Raw genomic sequence first — 16,842 nt, forward strand, 5'->3', positions numbered from 1 at the left:
TCCACTTCTCGTCGTTATCGCTTTACAATGCTCCTTAGGATTCGTTTGCGTGTTCGCCGAGAAAGATGGACCGGGTTGTTGTTCCGCTAGTTGTTTAGTAAGTTGTCCGACTTGAGTCTCGAGATTTTTTATTGCCGCATCGTTGCTCTTTTGATTAGCCATCGGCATTTGCATAAATTGTGTCAATGTCTCTTCCAATTTTGAAATCACGACCGGCGGTTGTTGAGGTTGGTAAGGATTTTGGGGAGGGTTTCGACGGTTAGAAGAACCACCCCCATAACCTTGGTTATGGTAGTAGTTAGTCCTTGGTTGGAACCCTTGATTCCCTTGAAAGTGTTGTTGTTGATTTGGAGAATGTGGTTGATACGGTTGTTGTGGTTGTTGCCTCGGTTGGTAGTCTCGTTGGTTCGCCATGTAGTTTACTTCTTCGAAACTGGGAGGTGGGTAAAATCCGGTGTCATGCTCACCTTTGCAAAGCTCACAACAAGATATTTGTTTAGCTTTTGAAGGTTCTCTCAACTCTTTTATTTGTTGCGTTAAGAGTTCCACTTGTTGTGAAATGAGTTTGTTTTGGGCAAGAATAGCATCGTTCGTCCCAAGTTCAAGCACTCCCGGTTTCTTCAAAGAGTTGCCTCTACTTTGACTTTGAAGGTCATTTAGAGCCATTCTGTTAATGATATCAGTAGCTTCTTCGGCGCTTTTAGACAAAAGGGAACCACCCGAGGTAGCATCCAACAAAGTTTTGCAATTTGGTTGAAGGCCATTTTTGAAAATGTGGATTTGAGTCAATTCATCAAAACCATGCCCTTTACACTTCCGAAGCATGGATTTGAATCTTTCCCACGCCTCATTCAATGATTCGTTGGTCCCTTGTGAAAACACGGAGATTGCCGTTTTGGATTCCATGAAACGGTTGTGGGAGAAAAATCTTTCAATGAACTTCTCTTCCAACACGTTCCAATCCGTCATGACTGCAGGTGTTTGATCCAAGTACCAATCTTTTGCTTTGCCGAGCAAAGCGTGGGGAAATAATCTTTTGAACAACGGTAGCTCTTGAGCTTGGTCAACTCCGGCCGCCAATGTTATCTCATAAAATTTGGTGAGAAAAGCAAAGGGATCTTCATGGTCCATTCCGGTGAATGGACTTCCATATAGTAGGTTAAGAGTTCCCGTTTTCATCTCGGCTTGCCTTCCCGTGTGGTTGGCAAACTGAGCAGTATTCCTTGGACTGTTGACACAAGGTGTGGACATGGGAGGTGGTTGTGGTGGTTGATCCATGATAGGTATGAAAGGTGGTGGATGTGTTGTAGAAGAACTTTCTCCTTGTTCTTGTCGTTGTCTAGCTTGTTGCCTCATTCGTCTCGTTCTGCTATTCAGTCTCCTTGCGGTTCTTTCGATCTCAGGATCAAAAATAAGTTCGTCCTCAGGAATCTACCCTCGCATAAAACGAAAGCTGCACACTAAACCAAACAAATTACAAGCACAAGTCAAAAATTCAAAAGTTAAAAATTAAGCAACTATTGCGATGCTCGCAATATCAATTCACAATCCCCGGCAACGGCGCCATTTTGTTGAGTGTGGTTTGGTATGTCGGGTTTTTGTTATCGTCTCCACAGGGATTGTGAGATATCGCCGCCGTTCGACAGTTGTTTTAATTCTTAACTCGTAGTAACAAGGGGGGTTTTGGTTTTAGTCACGGTATCTTGCATAAAAGAGTAAGAAAATACGGTAAAAGTTTTGGTTTTTCTATTTGAGAAATATTGTCAAAGTTAGGGTTCGACGATCACTTTGCATGTATATGTTCGATCAATAAGACTTATAAACTCCTTTAGATGATAAACTATTTCACAAAGTCCTCCCAATGTGTTTATCTCTAACACACATTGTGGGTTTTCCCATTTTGATCCATTGTTTATCTCTAACACAATCTATCAAAATGACAACTTTTTTGTTCAACTTTATGGTGAAAAAAATCATTCATTACTATCTCTAGCTAACAAACAAGATTGGATGAAAACTGTCATACGGTGAACTGACTTTAATGTGTTTTTAATCGCAATGTCGCGGTTAGCAAGAGTCGCCACCGACTTTTCTTTTATCCAATAAGGAAAGGTGGAAAAGAACAGGAAAGACCTAAATTTAAATTCTTAGGTTCGGGAGGTACATTATACAAAGGGAAGGTGTTAGCACCCTTTGTATCCATGGTTATCCATGGGCTCTTAATTGCTCAATCATTTATGTTTTTCTAGTTTGAAAGAGTGTTTGAGAAATGTGTAGGAAATGTTTTGAAAAGGAGAATTTAACTTTGTAATGATTCTTGTATGAATGTATACAAAGTGGTTATCTCGTTTAGTTTTGAAAGTTGTTTAGAAAAATATAACTCGGCAATGGTCCTAGTGCGGATGTATGCCAAGTGGTGATTTTCTAAAAAGATGTTTGGAAATGTGTGAGGTGTGAAAAGTATTTTAGGCTATGAATGAGCAATTAAGGGTTATACCTATCCGAGGTCTTTCCGGGCATTTCCTATCCTTATGAGGGTAAAACTGTCCTTACTATTGAGAAGTAAGTAGTTTTATCCTTTGGATGTAAAAGGGTCATCGTAGGGTCATCGATTGGTCATTGAAGGCAGCAGTTGTGAGGATACCTTAGCATTCGAAGGGACTATCATCATTTAATCGTAGGCTATACCGAAGGGTCATCGAGGGACAAAGGCAACATTCGAGGGACTATGATGATTTAACCGAAGGGCCTTTGCTAAGTGTATCCCCATATTCACGGGACATGACCATAATACCGTAATCGTGGGGTAACAAAGAAAGGTCCAAGATCACTTATTTAAAGACAAAGTTTTACAATTAATTAGATGGCCGTAATCGATTAAGTAATTAGGTCCACATTAAAGTCGATGAAATCAATACATTAAAATCAATTAAGCCATTGGAGTGGATCTTCGCCATAAGATTAATACATTAAAATCAATTGAGTAATTCAGGGTGAATCTCCATAAGGGTACCCCACAAATAAAGTGGGATACCTAGCAAGCAATCCTTTCCTGGGATATGTGGACCTTTACAATACTCAACAAAACATGTCAGAACACAAAATCAGGGTGTAATCGAGGATTACACCATAAGGAAAAAGATCACAACAGTAAATAAGGTCGGATAAATGATGCATGGCCATGATAAACATGAGCGAAAAATCAGAACAGAAAAGTCAGCTACTGTCGCGTTCGCTCCTGCCTCGCCTAGCGAAGGCTTAGCGAATACTCGCTGCATGCTCGCTTAGCGATGTGCCAGCGAGCGGCTGTGGATTCTGGTTTTGATATCAGTACAATTTCAACCAATCTTATGCCTTATGGCTTTCATTACTGCAACTATATGGTTAATCATTTAAGGTATTCAGGTAAATACTAAAGTTCACATGCCAAACTTAAGATATTTTCATAAATTTAATCATAATGCCATATGCAAATTAAGAACATAAGGTAGTAATAGCAAGGTAAACCTGTTTGCAACTGAGTTGCGACTTCGAATCGGCAAATCGGATTGAACTGGGCTGAGATAGACCTTGGTGCCGCCGAGTTCCTTCAGGGTTTGCTTCCGTGAATGCTAGGGTTTGCTTGCTAGGGTTCTCCTTTCTCCGTTTTGTTTCCTCTCCCTTGTTGACTGAAGCTTGGCTATTTATAATGCTCTAGTTGTGACCTAATGGGCTCAGAATGAAGCCCAGAAATTCTGATATTCGCCAGCTTCGCTAGGCGAAGGAATTGCTCGCCTAGCGAGCCAGCTAGTTTGGGCTTTTTCTGGATCTGGTGCCTCGCTGGGGCGAGTGTCATAACGAGGGGTTCGCTAGGCGAAGGAATTGCTCGCCTAGCGAGCGAGCTAGTTTGGGCCATGTTCTGGATTGGGCCTGTTGTGAGCTGGGCTTTTGTTCCTTTAAGATCAGTGCCTTACAGAATAAGTCAGAGTGTCTTGAAAAATGCCTTGTAATATCAGCGGGCAAATTTTGGGGTATGACAGCTGCCCCTGTTCAATATTCTTGAACCGAGAGAGTTAGGATGGCAAGTATGCCGTCCGTGGTCTGGAGGTGGAAGATTATTGAACACTAGAATGCCCCAACAATTTGCGCTTGTCCCTTAGTCTTGATGGAGATGGGCTTAAAGATGCCATCTAGGAAATTTGATGATGAGAGCTTCAGATTGTGTCGTACGTTAGACAATATCTGAGGACATGGGTGTCATACCGGGTCATACGCTAGACTGTATGGTGAGTCCTCCATTATGATGTCGACCTCGTTGGGGAGTCAGAATGTGTTATACGCTGCTGGGGATGAGGGACCGAAATGGATCATGTACTAGACCGTATCTGAATACCAGAGTGAGTTGTTCATTAGGCGGATGACTTTGCTGAGGATGAAAAACTAGAATGGATCGTACGCTAGATCATCTCTGAGTTGCAGAATGAGCCGTACGTTAGGCTGTATCTGAAAAGGGGTCAGGATGGATCGTACGTTAGATCGCATCTGAGTTGAAGATCCAAATGGGTCGTACGTCAGACCGTATTGGAGTTGCAGAATGAGTCGTACGTTAGGCTGTATCTGAAAAGGGGTCAGGATGGATCGTACGTTAGATCGCATCTGAGTTGAAGATCCAAATGGGTCGTACGTTAGACCGTATTGGAGTTGCAGAACGAGCCGTACGTTAGGCTGTATCTGATTATAAAAGGGGGTAGTCGTACGCTAGACTACACTTCAGAAATGTACCGTACGCTAGGTAGCATCTGAGGAATAAAGATCCAAATGGGTCGTACGTTAGACCGTGTTGGAGCTGTTGAAGGTCAGAATGGATTGTACGTTAGATCGTATCTGAGTTGAAGATCCAAATGGGTCGTACGTCAGACCGTATTGGAGTTGCAGAACGAGCCGTACGTTAGGCTGTATCTGATTATAAAAGGGGGTAGTCGTACGCTAGACTACACTTCAGAAATGTACCGTACGCTAGGTAGCATCTGAGGAATAAAGATCCAAATGGGTCGTACGTTAGACCGTGTTGGAGCTGTTGAAGGTCAGAATGGATCGTACGTTAGATCGTATCTGAGTTGAAGATCCAAATGGGTCGTACGTCAGACCGTATTGGAGTTGCAGAACGAGCCGTACGTTAGGCTGTATCTGATTATAAAAGGGGGTAGTCGTACACTAGACTACACTTCAGAAATGTACCGTACGCTAGGTAGCATCTGAGGAATAAAGATCCAAATGGGTCGTACGTTAGACCGTGTTGGAGCTATTGAAGGTCAGAATGGATCGTACGTTAGATCGTATCTGAGTTGAAGGAGTCGTGTGTTGGGCTGAATCAGAATGAACCGTATGTTAGGCTGTATCTGATAACATTTGTTGTCGTATCTTGCAATGAATATTTGGGGTGGGCTTAGGGATGCCACCATTAGGAAGATGTCAGAACGTTTGTCAGAATGGATACTCATCTGGATTCTATCTGAAAAATGGTCCGAATCTTGGATGTGATCAGGGGGATAATTAACCTGAAACATAATGTTAGTTTCATGCAATGTCATGATGCATGAGATGCTTTATGCTTGCGAACATGGTATGCATATACATGCTATGAAAGGATATAAAGTATATGATGCGGAATGAAATAAACGTGAACATTGTATGCAGGTATGTGATGTGAAATGATGTAATGAGTGCACTATGCGTCTGAAACATTCTTCCAGGGAACTCGACTGGGGAAATAAATCTCAGTCTTCTGGTTGGAGATATTTGTATTAATGACCCTTTCTTAGCTGGGGGTATTTGACTTTTATCTAATGGCAGCGATATGTAACAGAGCCTGGCTGGGGATGGAAGAGATGACCTGTCCGTCTGGTGTTGCCGACCTCTTCTGGGGAATAACTGGCGTTGCCGGGGAATAGAATTAGCAACGGACTCATCGGGAAGCGTGATTAGACCTTCTCCTCGCTCCTGAAGTCGTGTAGTAATTGCTATTGCTATTTTAGGCATGTATTTTGATAAACATTGATCATATTCAAATGCATATATCAGTTCAAGTTAAATCAATGGACGTTTATGCAAACAAAACAGAGGAAGTAAAACAACAGCATTTTTTCGAAATAAAATTGTATTGATCTTAAAAGAGGGCCTATAAACAGGCAATTAGTGTACAAGGAGACAGAAATCCTAGTAAGAGGAAATCGTCTGGAAAACAAAGAGAAAGCCATGCAGAAAAAGTCCTATTGATTTTAATTCCACTACTGTTATTATGTCTTCAAGCATCTCATCCCTTGCTGTCGGATGGAAGTGATTGGCTTGTTCAGTCCTTGGAACTTGGGTGAAGCTGACAGAGAACGGAACATAGTCGTACGCTTTAGTCCCTAATTTTTGCCTGGACCGCCTTTTCAGGTTTTCAGTCCACCAGGATACCCTTTTTTGCCCAAGCCGCCTTTTCAGGTTTTCGACTTGCTGGGTGTACATTTTTGTATGTTTATCCCTAATTTTTGCCCGAACCCTTTTGGTTCGCCGGGATGCCCTTACTTTTGCCTAGATACGTCGACCTAGCGGGTCTCTTTTATGCGTAGTATTTTTTAACTATGTCCGCGTTCACAGGATGCGGGAAATCTTCGCCATCCATCGTAGCAAGTATCATGGCTCCACCAGAGAATACCTTCTTAACCACAAATGGCCCTTCGTATGTGGGAGTCCATTTGCCTCTGGGATCACCTTGCGGTAGAATGATACGCTTGATCACCAAGTCGCTAATTCGATACACCTGTCTCTTGACTCTTTTGTTAAATGCCAGGGTCATGCGCTTCTGATATATCTGCCCATGACAAACAACCGCAAGTCTCTTCTCATCAATCAAATTTATCTGATCGAGTCGAGTCCGAATCCATTCATCTTCATCTAAGCCCGCCTCTTTCATGATTCTTAGAGAGGGAATCTGAACTTCCACTGGCAAAACGGCTTCCATTCCATAGACTAAAGAGAAGGGAGTTGCCCCTGTCGAGGTTCGTACTGAGGTGCGATAACCATGGAGAGCAAACGGTAACATCTCATGCCAGTCTTTGTACGTTACTGTCATCTTTTGTATGATCTTCTTAATATTCTTATTAGCAGCTTCTACGGCGCCGTTCATTTTTGGCCGGTACGGAGAAGAGTTATGGTGTTTTATTTTGAACTGTGTGCAGAGTTCGGTGATCATCTTGTTGTTCAAATTCGTACCATTGTCAGTGATAATTCTTTCAGGGATGCCATATCGACAAATAAGACTATTCTTGATGAACCGTGCCACCACAGTCTTGGTCACAGAAGCAAATGAGGCTGCCTCTACCCACTTTGTAAAGTAATCAATAACGACAAGGATGAAATGATGTCCGTTAGAAGCAGTAGGTTTAATCTCTCCAATCATATCGATGCCCCACATTGCAAAGGGCCAAGGGGCTGTCAAAACGTTTAAAGGAGCAGGAGGCACATGTACTTTATCCGCATAGATCTGGCACTTATGACAAGTTCTGGAGTGATGGTGGCAATCAGCTTCCATGGTAGACCAGTAATACCCTGATCTCAGAATCTTCTTGGCCATTGTATGTCCACTAGAATGAGTCCCGAAAACACCGTCATGCATGTCTTCCATAATCTTTTCTGCTTCCTTTTTATCCACACAGCGAAGCAGAGTCGAATCATGATTACGTTTGTATAGTACTCCATTACTCAAAAAGAACTTAGCGGAGAACTTCCTCAGGAATTTTCTGTCATTGATGGATGCCCCTTCAGGGTATTCCTGAGCTTCTAAATATCTTTTTACTTCGTGGAACCAAGGTTTCTCCTCTACTCCCTCAGTATTAAGTTCATAACAATATGCTGGTTCATCCAATCGTTCAATAGTGATCCTGGGAGCTTCACCGTCCCATCTGACTCTGAACATAGATGACATGGTGGCTAATGCGTCTGCCAACTGATTCTCTTCTCGTGGAATATGCTCAAATGTAATCTCTTCAAAGTATGGGATTAATGTCATCACCCGCTCTCGATAAGGGATGAGATTCAGATGTTTAGTGTCCCATTCCCCTTTGATCTGACTGATTACTAATGCTGAGTCTCCGTACACACTCAAAAACTTGATTCGCCGGTCTATAGCAGCCTTGAGTCCCAAAATACATGCTTCATACTCAGCCATATTATTGGTACAATGAAAACATAGTCTAGCAGTGAAAGGTGTATGGTAACCCCCGGGAGAAATAATTACAACACTGACGCCATTGCCCAATGCATTAGAAGATCCATCAAAAACCATAGTCCATCGGGATCCCAGTTCGGATCCTTCATCCGGTCCAGGTTTTTCATAATCAGTAACAAGCATGACATCCTCGTCTGGGAACTCGAAATTCATAGATTGGTAATCGTCCACCGCCTGATGAGCCAAATGATCAGCTAGCACGCTTCCTTTGATTGCTTTCTGGGTAGTATACTGGATATCGTACTCTGTTAAAATCATCTGCCATCTTGCTATTCTCCCGGAGAGAGCGGGTTTCTCAAATATGTATTTGATAGGATCCATCTTAGAAATCAATAAAGTGGTATGATTCAACATATACTGTCTTAGTCGGCGAGCAACCCAGGCCAAAGCACAACAAGTTTTCTCGAGCAGTGAGTATCTTGTTTCACAGTCGGTAAACTTTTTGCTAAGGTAGTATATGGCATGCTCTTTTCGACCAGACTCGTCATGTTGCCCCAACACGCACCCCATTGAACTTTCTAACACGGTCAAATACATGATTAGAGGTCTTCCTTCAACGGGTGGTACCAGAATTGGAGGTTCCTGGAGATATTTCTTGATTTTATCAAAAGCTTCTTGACATTCATCATTCCATATCATCTCTTGATTTTTCCTCAGTAATTTGAAGATGGGTTTGCAGGTAGCGGTCAAATGGGAGATAAATCGGGCAATGTAGTTCAACCGTCCCAAGAAACCTCTGACTTCTTTATCCGTACGGGGAACTGGCATTTCTTGAATAGCTCTCACTTTAGCCGGGTCAACCTCGATTCCTCTATCACTGACAATAAAGCCCAAGAGTTTACCAGATCTTACTCCAAAGGTGCATTTGTTCGGGTTCAATCTCAACTTGTATTTCTTCAACCTCTCAAACAGTTTGTATAAATGATTGATGTGTTCTTCTTCAGTATGAGATCTGGCTATCATGTCATCCACATATACTTCTATCTCATGATGGATCATATCATGGAACAGAACTACCATAGCACGCTGGTACGTCGCTCCTGCATTCTTTAAACCGAATGGCATTACTTTGTAACAGAAAGTGCCCCATTGCGTCACAAACGTAGTTTTCTCCATGTCCTCAGGCGCCATCTTAATCTGATTATAACCTGAGAAACCATCCATGAATGAGAATACCTTGTGTTGAGCGGTGTTATCTACCAGAACATCGATGTGCGGGAGTGGAAAGTCATCCTTGGGACTCGCTTTATTCAAATCTCTGTAATCTACGCACATTCGCACCTTACCATCCTTCTTCGGCACCGGTACCACATTAGCAACCCATTGAGGATAAGAAGTAACGGCTAGGAAACCGGCATTGAATTGTTTCATAACCTCGGCTTTGATTTTCTCAGCCATTTCAGGGCGCATGCGACGAACCTTTTGCTTAACAAGACGACAATCTTCCCTCGTTGGCAGCCGATGTACTACTATATCAGTATCCAGTCCTGGCATGTCGTCATAAGACCAAGCAAAAATCTCTACATAGTCATGTAACATCTGAATCAACCTTCTTTTGACACTGTTTTCCAAGCCTGCTCCTATTTTGACTTCTTTCTTGTCTACTTCGGTACCCAGATTTACAATCTCAACTGACTCCTCGTGCGGCTGTATAGTCCTCTCTTCCTGCAATAACAGTCTGGCAAGTTCTCCAGGTACTTCACAATCTTCCTCGCTTCCATCTTCGGCTTGGTAGATCGGATTTTCAAAGTCATAATGAACAGTAGCAGAATTATTATCAACAGGATCCAGAGTGGGTATGGATTCCTGACTAAAGGTAATCGGGATAGTGTCTTCAGCCTTCCAATTATTGAGTCCGTCACCAATTGTTGGGAAAATCCAGCTATCCAGGTCGCAATCGCTATCAGCATCTTCTATAACATTGATTTGATCTTTGACTATCTTTTCAGAGTCAAATCCCAGGCCACATTTATCAGACTTGTACGGCACATTTTCGACCACAGCTTGAGCGTCTTTCAGAGAAATCATGGCAGGAGGAGCTCGAATAACCTCGGGCACAAGGGGAGTTGGCTTATGGACAGGGCTGGGCGGAGGAACCACTTCAAATGACTGAGACGGAGTCTCGAAGAATTCACCATCCATCTCAACGTATCTGAAGGTATGCACACTACTGACGATATACTCTTCTTCCCCACACACAGTGACGATCTTACCCTCTATTGGATATCTCAGCTTTTGATGGAGAGACAAAGCTACAGCACTTGCCCCGTGAATCCAAGGGCGTCCCAGCAAGCAGGAATAGGCAGGACGAATATTCATTACGTGGAAGGTAGTGTTGAAGACTTGAGGTCCTATTTTGATAGGGAGAACCATTTCACAATGGACAACACTCTTCGCACCATCGTAAGCACGCACCACAATGTCACTAGGCTTCAGTTCAATGCTCTTGCAGTCAAGTTTATCGAGCACGGCTTTCGGTAGCACATTCAAAGAAGAGCCATTATCGATCAACACATGAGACAAGGTGATCCCCTTACACTCAATGGAGATATGCAGAGCTTTATTGTGATTCTTCCCTGCTGGTGTCAGGTCAGCGTTGGAAAAACCTAGGCCATTGTCAACAGTCAGGCTAGCAACATAGTTTTCGAACTGATCGACGGAGGTCTCCTGAGGTACATGAGCAGTCTTCAAGAATTTTATCAAGGCATTGGCATGAGATTCAGAAGATAATAACAAGGATAACATCGAGATCTTAGACGGGGTATGCCCCAACTGTTCCACCACATCAAAATCACTCTTGCGGATGATTTTCAGCACTTCCTGCATTTCTTGTTTGGCAACATCCTCAGCAGTAACTTCGACCGGTGTCTCTGACTGAGGAGGGTTGACTGCTGGTTCTTTTCCTCGAGTTTCAGGGGCGGGAGGTGAGATTTCTGGAGAGAAGATCCTTCCGCTTCGAGTAACTTTACTAGTCCCAACAATGTCATTAGGATTAGCAGAATTACCAACTTGCTTTACGCCATGGATGTAAACATCACCTCCATAATTCCACGGAATGGCTTTGCTTGAAGAATACGGTACTGGGCCAGATGCAGTAATGATTAGGGGAGCTGCCTTGGGCTCAGCAGTAATCTTCACTGGTACTCTGGGAGCCGTAATCTTCATTGGAACTTTGGACCTAGCAATCACAGATATTCCTTCAACAGTGTTTTCCACCTTAGGAATCCTTTCAAAGAGAATTGTACGATCATCTATCAGCCGTTGAATACCATTCCCCAATTTCAGGCAACCATTGGGTCGGAGTATACAGAGATCGCAATTGTCAGCACAACCTGGAAATAAACCAGCTTGCAATAAATTCTTCTTGACGGTCAGGAGAGACGATGTTAAGTCTGCTACAGTAGTGATGTGGGAATCGTCATTGACAGCATTAACAGCCTTGTCATGATTAGGCATAGGTGCAGTGACGACATTAGGAGTTTCCGGAAGTTCAAACTCAATCTCCCCAGCGTCAATCATATCCTGAATTTTATTCTTCAACAACCAACAATCGTTTGTATCATGCCCGGGGCTATCAGAGTGATATGCACACCTGGCATTAGGATTATAACGAGGAGAGGTAGTGTTGACATTTGCAGGAGGACCTCTGAGAGTGATTAAATTTGCCTTTAGCATACTTTGCAGTGCTTGTGCTAAAGTCATATTGATCTTGGTAAACTGCCTTCTCGGCCTGTCCTGTCTGTGCTGGAAGTTTTGAGCTAGCGGGGCTGCAATTGTCACTGCTCCAACGGCATGGTCACTATTTTTCTTATTATGACTCCTTTGACCGTACACCGCATTTGAGTCATTCTTCCCCTGATAGGACTTTTTGCTACTTGCAGAGGTAGCCGCCTGTATCTTTCCACTCCGAATGCCGCTCTCCACCCGTTCACCTGTCAGTATAAGTTCAGTGAAACCTGATGAAGAACTTCCCAGTAGATGGCTGTAGAAGGGGCCAGTCAGTGTACCCATGAACATGTCTACTAATTCTCGATCCATCATAGGGGGTTTGACTCTGCCCGCCAAATCTCTCCATTTTTGGGCATATTCTTTGAAGCTTTCTTTAGAGCCCATAGTCATATTCTGCAGCTGTAGCCGAGTAGGCGCTAATTCAGAGTTATACTGGTAGTGCTTGTAGAAAGCTGTTGCTAAATCAGTCCAGGTGCGGATGTTAGAACTTTCGAGCTGATAATACCATTCCAACTGAGTGCCAGACAGACTTTCTTGGAAGAAATGGATCCATAGCTTCCTATCCGTGGTGTGCGGCTGAATCTTTCTCACGTAAGCTCTCAGATGCATCTGAGGACAAGATGCCCCATCATACTTAGTGAAAGTGGGGATCTTGAATTTGCGAGGAATGACCACATCAGAGACCAATCCCAAGCTTTCGAAATCCAGACCGGGCGCCTTCTGACCCTCCATAGCTAGCATACGTTCTTCCAGCAACTTGTACTTATCATCTCTTGGAGAGTATTGTTCATTTTCATAATCTTCATCGTCATCCTCCTGGCTGAAAGGATCAACATTCTCATCTTCTGGATCCGTCCCCTCTTCTGGCCCATTCGGAATTCCAAACTTGATTCCCGCGGCCTGTCTTTTAAGCCTTCTTCCCGGGTTAATGTAACCCACAGGTTTCTGGTCTTTCTTCTTCTCGAGCAAGAGAGCCTTTAGTTCTTCCTGCCCCTTGGATAAGCTCAGCATCATTTCCTGGAATTGAGCATTCTGAGCCTGGAGATCTTTGACAGTTTGTTCGAGAGCCATTTTTTCTGTTTAAGAGGCAGACCGTGAGAATATGGTCCTTTAGAATACCTGTCATGCGATGTTATGTTATGCTATGCAATGGATGAAATGTTTTCAAGGACTTTTGGAATTTAACTTTGCGTAAACCACCAAAAAGGGGAACTTTTATTAATAATTTCTTTAATCAATGTTCATTACAAGAAAAAATGACAGCTCAAGTCTCCCAGGGACGGCTTCTTTTTGGGCGGAGATATGCATTGAGACTTCGTTCCTCATTAAGCTGGCTGGTGAGCTCTAATACTTTCTTCCTTTCAGCACATAACTGAGCTTCAAAAGTATCCCTTTCCTCTCTCAACTGGATCCAAGATTTCTTCAATTCTTCAACATTGGTAGGCATATCTGGATAAGGAATGATCTAAGGGGTACCTCCTTCAACTTTTGGTTCAACAATCAGAGGTCCGATTGCAAGATATGGCATGATAAGCTCACGAGCTCTGGCGCGTACCCATCTGAGATAAGGTTCCATAGGAATAGAGTTTTTCTATCCTAAAGTACTTCTTTTCACCATGCCCCAAGCTCGTACAAACCTTTGACGGAGACCTTGAGAATCGTTGTCATAGTCAAACACAGTGCCTTGGATAATTATTTCATGTGGACCATCTCTTCGAGCATAACCAAACTGACGTAGGGCTAAAGCAGGATTATAAGTAATACCTCCTCTTATCCCCAGGAGTGGTACGTTAGAGAATTCTCCACAACGGTCAATGATGATAACATTTTCTTTGGGTTGGGGACACCAATGGATGTCTGAATGGGAGAGCGACATTATCCTTTGAGACCATTTCAAATTTTGCTCATTCTTCAAGACTGATTGAGGAAGGTGCGAAATAAACCACCTAGATAATAAAGGTACGCAACACATGAGAGTCCCTTGCCTTTTCATAGTACGAGTGTGAAGGGAATGCAAAATGTCTCCAAGCAACGTGGGCACAGGGTTATGAGTGAGAAATATCTTAACAGCATTCATGTCTATGAATTGATCCGGATTAGGAAATAGCACCAAACCATAGATTAGTAATGCTAGAACATCTTCGAAAGCGTGGACACTCATAGCTTTTAGGAATTCTCGGGCCTTATTTATCAGAAATTTGGCAAGTAAACCCTTAACTTCACTTCTTGTTACCCAATTAGTTTCAATGTCGGACTTTGTCATGTGTAAAGCCGCAGCAACCTCTTCAGACCTCAGAATCTTTTCTAAACCACTGAAAGGTGTTTGATCAAGGATAGGTATCCCAAGCAACCTGGAAAATTCTTCTAATGTGGGTACCAACTGATAATCTGGGAAGGTGAAGCAATGATGTTTAGGATCGAAGAACTGGAATAGAACTCTCATCATATCTTCCTTGAAACCGGTGGTAACTAAATTGAGGAGATAACCATGTTTCTTGATGAACTGAGCATGATCGGGAAGTTCTGACACTAAATCCTTGAGTTGAGGAGAGATTGCTACAAAATTGATCCGGATAGTCTTCCTGGAAGCCATAACCTGTTTAACAGAGCAAAGCTAAATCCCTAAGTCCTTGAAATGGTTAGTACAATGTCATGATGTTATGATGTTATGATGTTATGATGTAAATAACAAGCACAAGCAAGTCACACAACAATCATTCCTAAGTTTTAAGGCTTGCATGAGTTCCATAGGTAAGTACCCTCCCCACTGAAGTTTGGTTGGTTCAACCTGTCCTAGAGTAGTAACCGGGTTCTAGAAGGATCTCAAATCATTGACCTTCCTTTAAGTCCACTTCAGTGCAACACCAAGTGGTTGACCGAAGCTTCCCTAAAGTCCAATCTCAAAGAGTGTAGTATCGAGTCTCAACCAACCTCAGTCGGAACCGAAGTCAGTTATCTCACTACTTTCTAATGGCTAGGATGAGTCAATCAGGGTTCTAAAGGTCTGGTTAATGCTTTGATGACACCACGCGGAAGCCAAATTTTTCCTCAAGTAAACATGAGGAACATCAGGACATCCAAAGTGTCACACTAACCGTAGCCATCATTTTGACCATTCCAGTATACGCCGGATAGTCGCGATGATCTATTGCTACTTACCTAAGGCACACTAGATCCGGGTGTAGGATCTTTCACTCAATAATACCCTTAAAAGAAGGAACAGTTTAAAACATAAATGATTTTTAAGGTGACCTCTCTTTAAGTCCCCAGTAGAGTCGCCAGTTCTGTCATACGGTGAACTGACTTTAATGTGTTTTTAATTGCAATGTCGCGGTTAGCAAGAGTCGCCACCGACTTTTCTTTTATCCAATAAGGAAAGGTGGAAAAGAACAGGAAAGACCTAAATTTAAATTCTTAGGTTCGGGAGGTACATTATACAAAGGGAAGGTGTTAGCACCCTTTGTATCCATGGTTATCCATGGGCTCTTAATTGCTCAATCATTTATGTTTTTCTAGTTTGAAAGAGTGTTTGAGAAATGTGTAGGAAATGTTTTGAAAAGGAGAATTTAACTTTGTAATGATTCTTGTATGAATGTATACAAAGTGGTTATCTCGTTTAGTTTTAAAAGTTGTTTAGAAAAATATAACTCGGCAATGGTCCTAGTGCGGATGTATGCCAAGTGGTGATTTTCTAAAAAGATGTTTGGAAATGTGTGAGGTGTGAAAAGTATTTTAGGCTATGAATGAGCAATTAAGGGTTATACCTATCCGAGGTCTTTCCGGGCATTTCCTATCCTTATGAGGGTAAAACTGTCCTTACTATTGAGAAGTAAGTAGTTTTATCCTTTGGATGTAAAAGGGTCATCGTAGGGTCATCGATTGGTCATTGAAGGCAGCAGTTGTGAGGATACCTTAACATTCGAAGGGACTATCATCATTTAATCGTAGGCTATACCGAAGGGTCATCGAGGGACAAAGGCAATATTCGAGGGACTATGATGATTTAACCGAAGGGCCTTTGCTAAGTGTATCCCCATATTCGCAGGACATGACCATAATACCGTAATCGTGGGGTAACAAAGAGAGGTCCAAGATCACTTATTTAAAGACAAAGTTTTACAATTAATTAGATGGCCGTAATCGATTAAGTAATTAGGTCCACATTAAAGTCGATGAAATCAATACATTAAAATCAATTAAGCCATTGGAGTGGATCTTCGCCATAAGATTAATACATTAAAATCAATTGAGTAATTCAGGGTGAATCTCCATAAGGGTACCCCACAAATAAAGTGGGATACCTAGCAAGCAATCCTTTCCTGGGATATGTGGACCTTTACAATACTCAACAAAACATGTCAGAACACAAAATCAGGGTGTAATCGAGGATTACACCATAAGGAAAAAGATCACAACAGTAAATAAGGTCGGATAAATGATGCATGGCCATGATAAACATGAGCGAAAAATCAGAACAGAAAAGTCAGCTACTGTCGCGTTCGCTCCTGCCTCGCCTAGCGAAGGCTTAGCGAATACTCGCTGCATGCTCGCTTAGCGATGTGCCAGCGAGCGGCTGCGGATTCTGGTTTTGATATCAGTACAATTTCAACCAATCTTATGCCTTATGGCTTTCATTACTGCAACTATATGGTTAATCATTTAAGGTATTCAGGTAAATACTAAAGTTCACATGCCAAACTTAAGATATTTTCATAAATTTAATCATAATGCCATATGCAAATTAAGAACATAAGGTAGTAATAGCAAGGTAAACCTGTTTGCAACTGAGTTGCGACTTCGAATCGGCAAATCGGATTGAACTGGGCTGAGATAGACCTTGGTGCCGCCGAGTTCCTTCAGGG

Source organism: Lathyrus oleraceus, chromosome 7, assembly GCF_024323335.1.
Source record: "Lathyrus oleraceus cultivar Zhongwan6 chromosome 7, CAAS_Psat_ZW6_1.0, whole genome shotgun sequence".
NCBI classification, from domain to species: domain Eukaryota; kingdom Viridiplantae; phylum Streptophyta; class Magnoliopsida; order Fabales; family Fabaceae; genus Lathyrus; species Lathyrus oleraceus.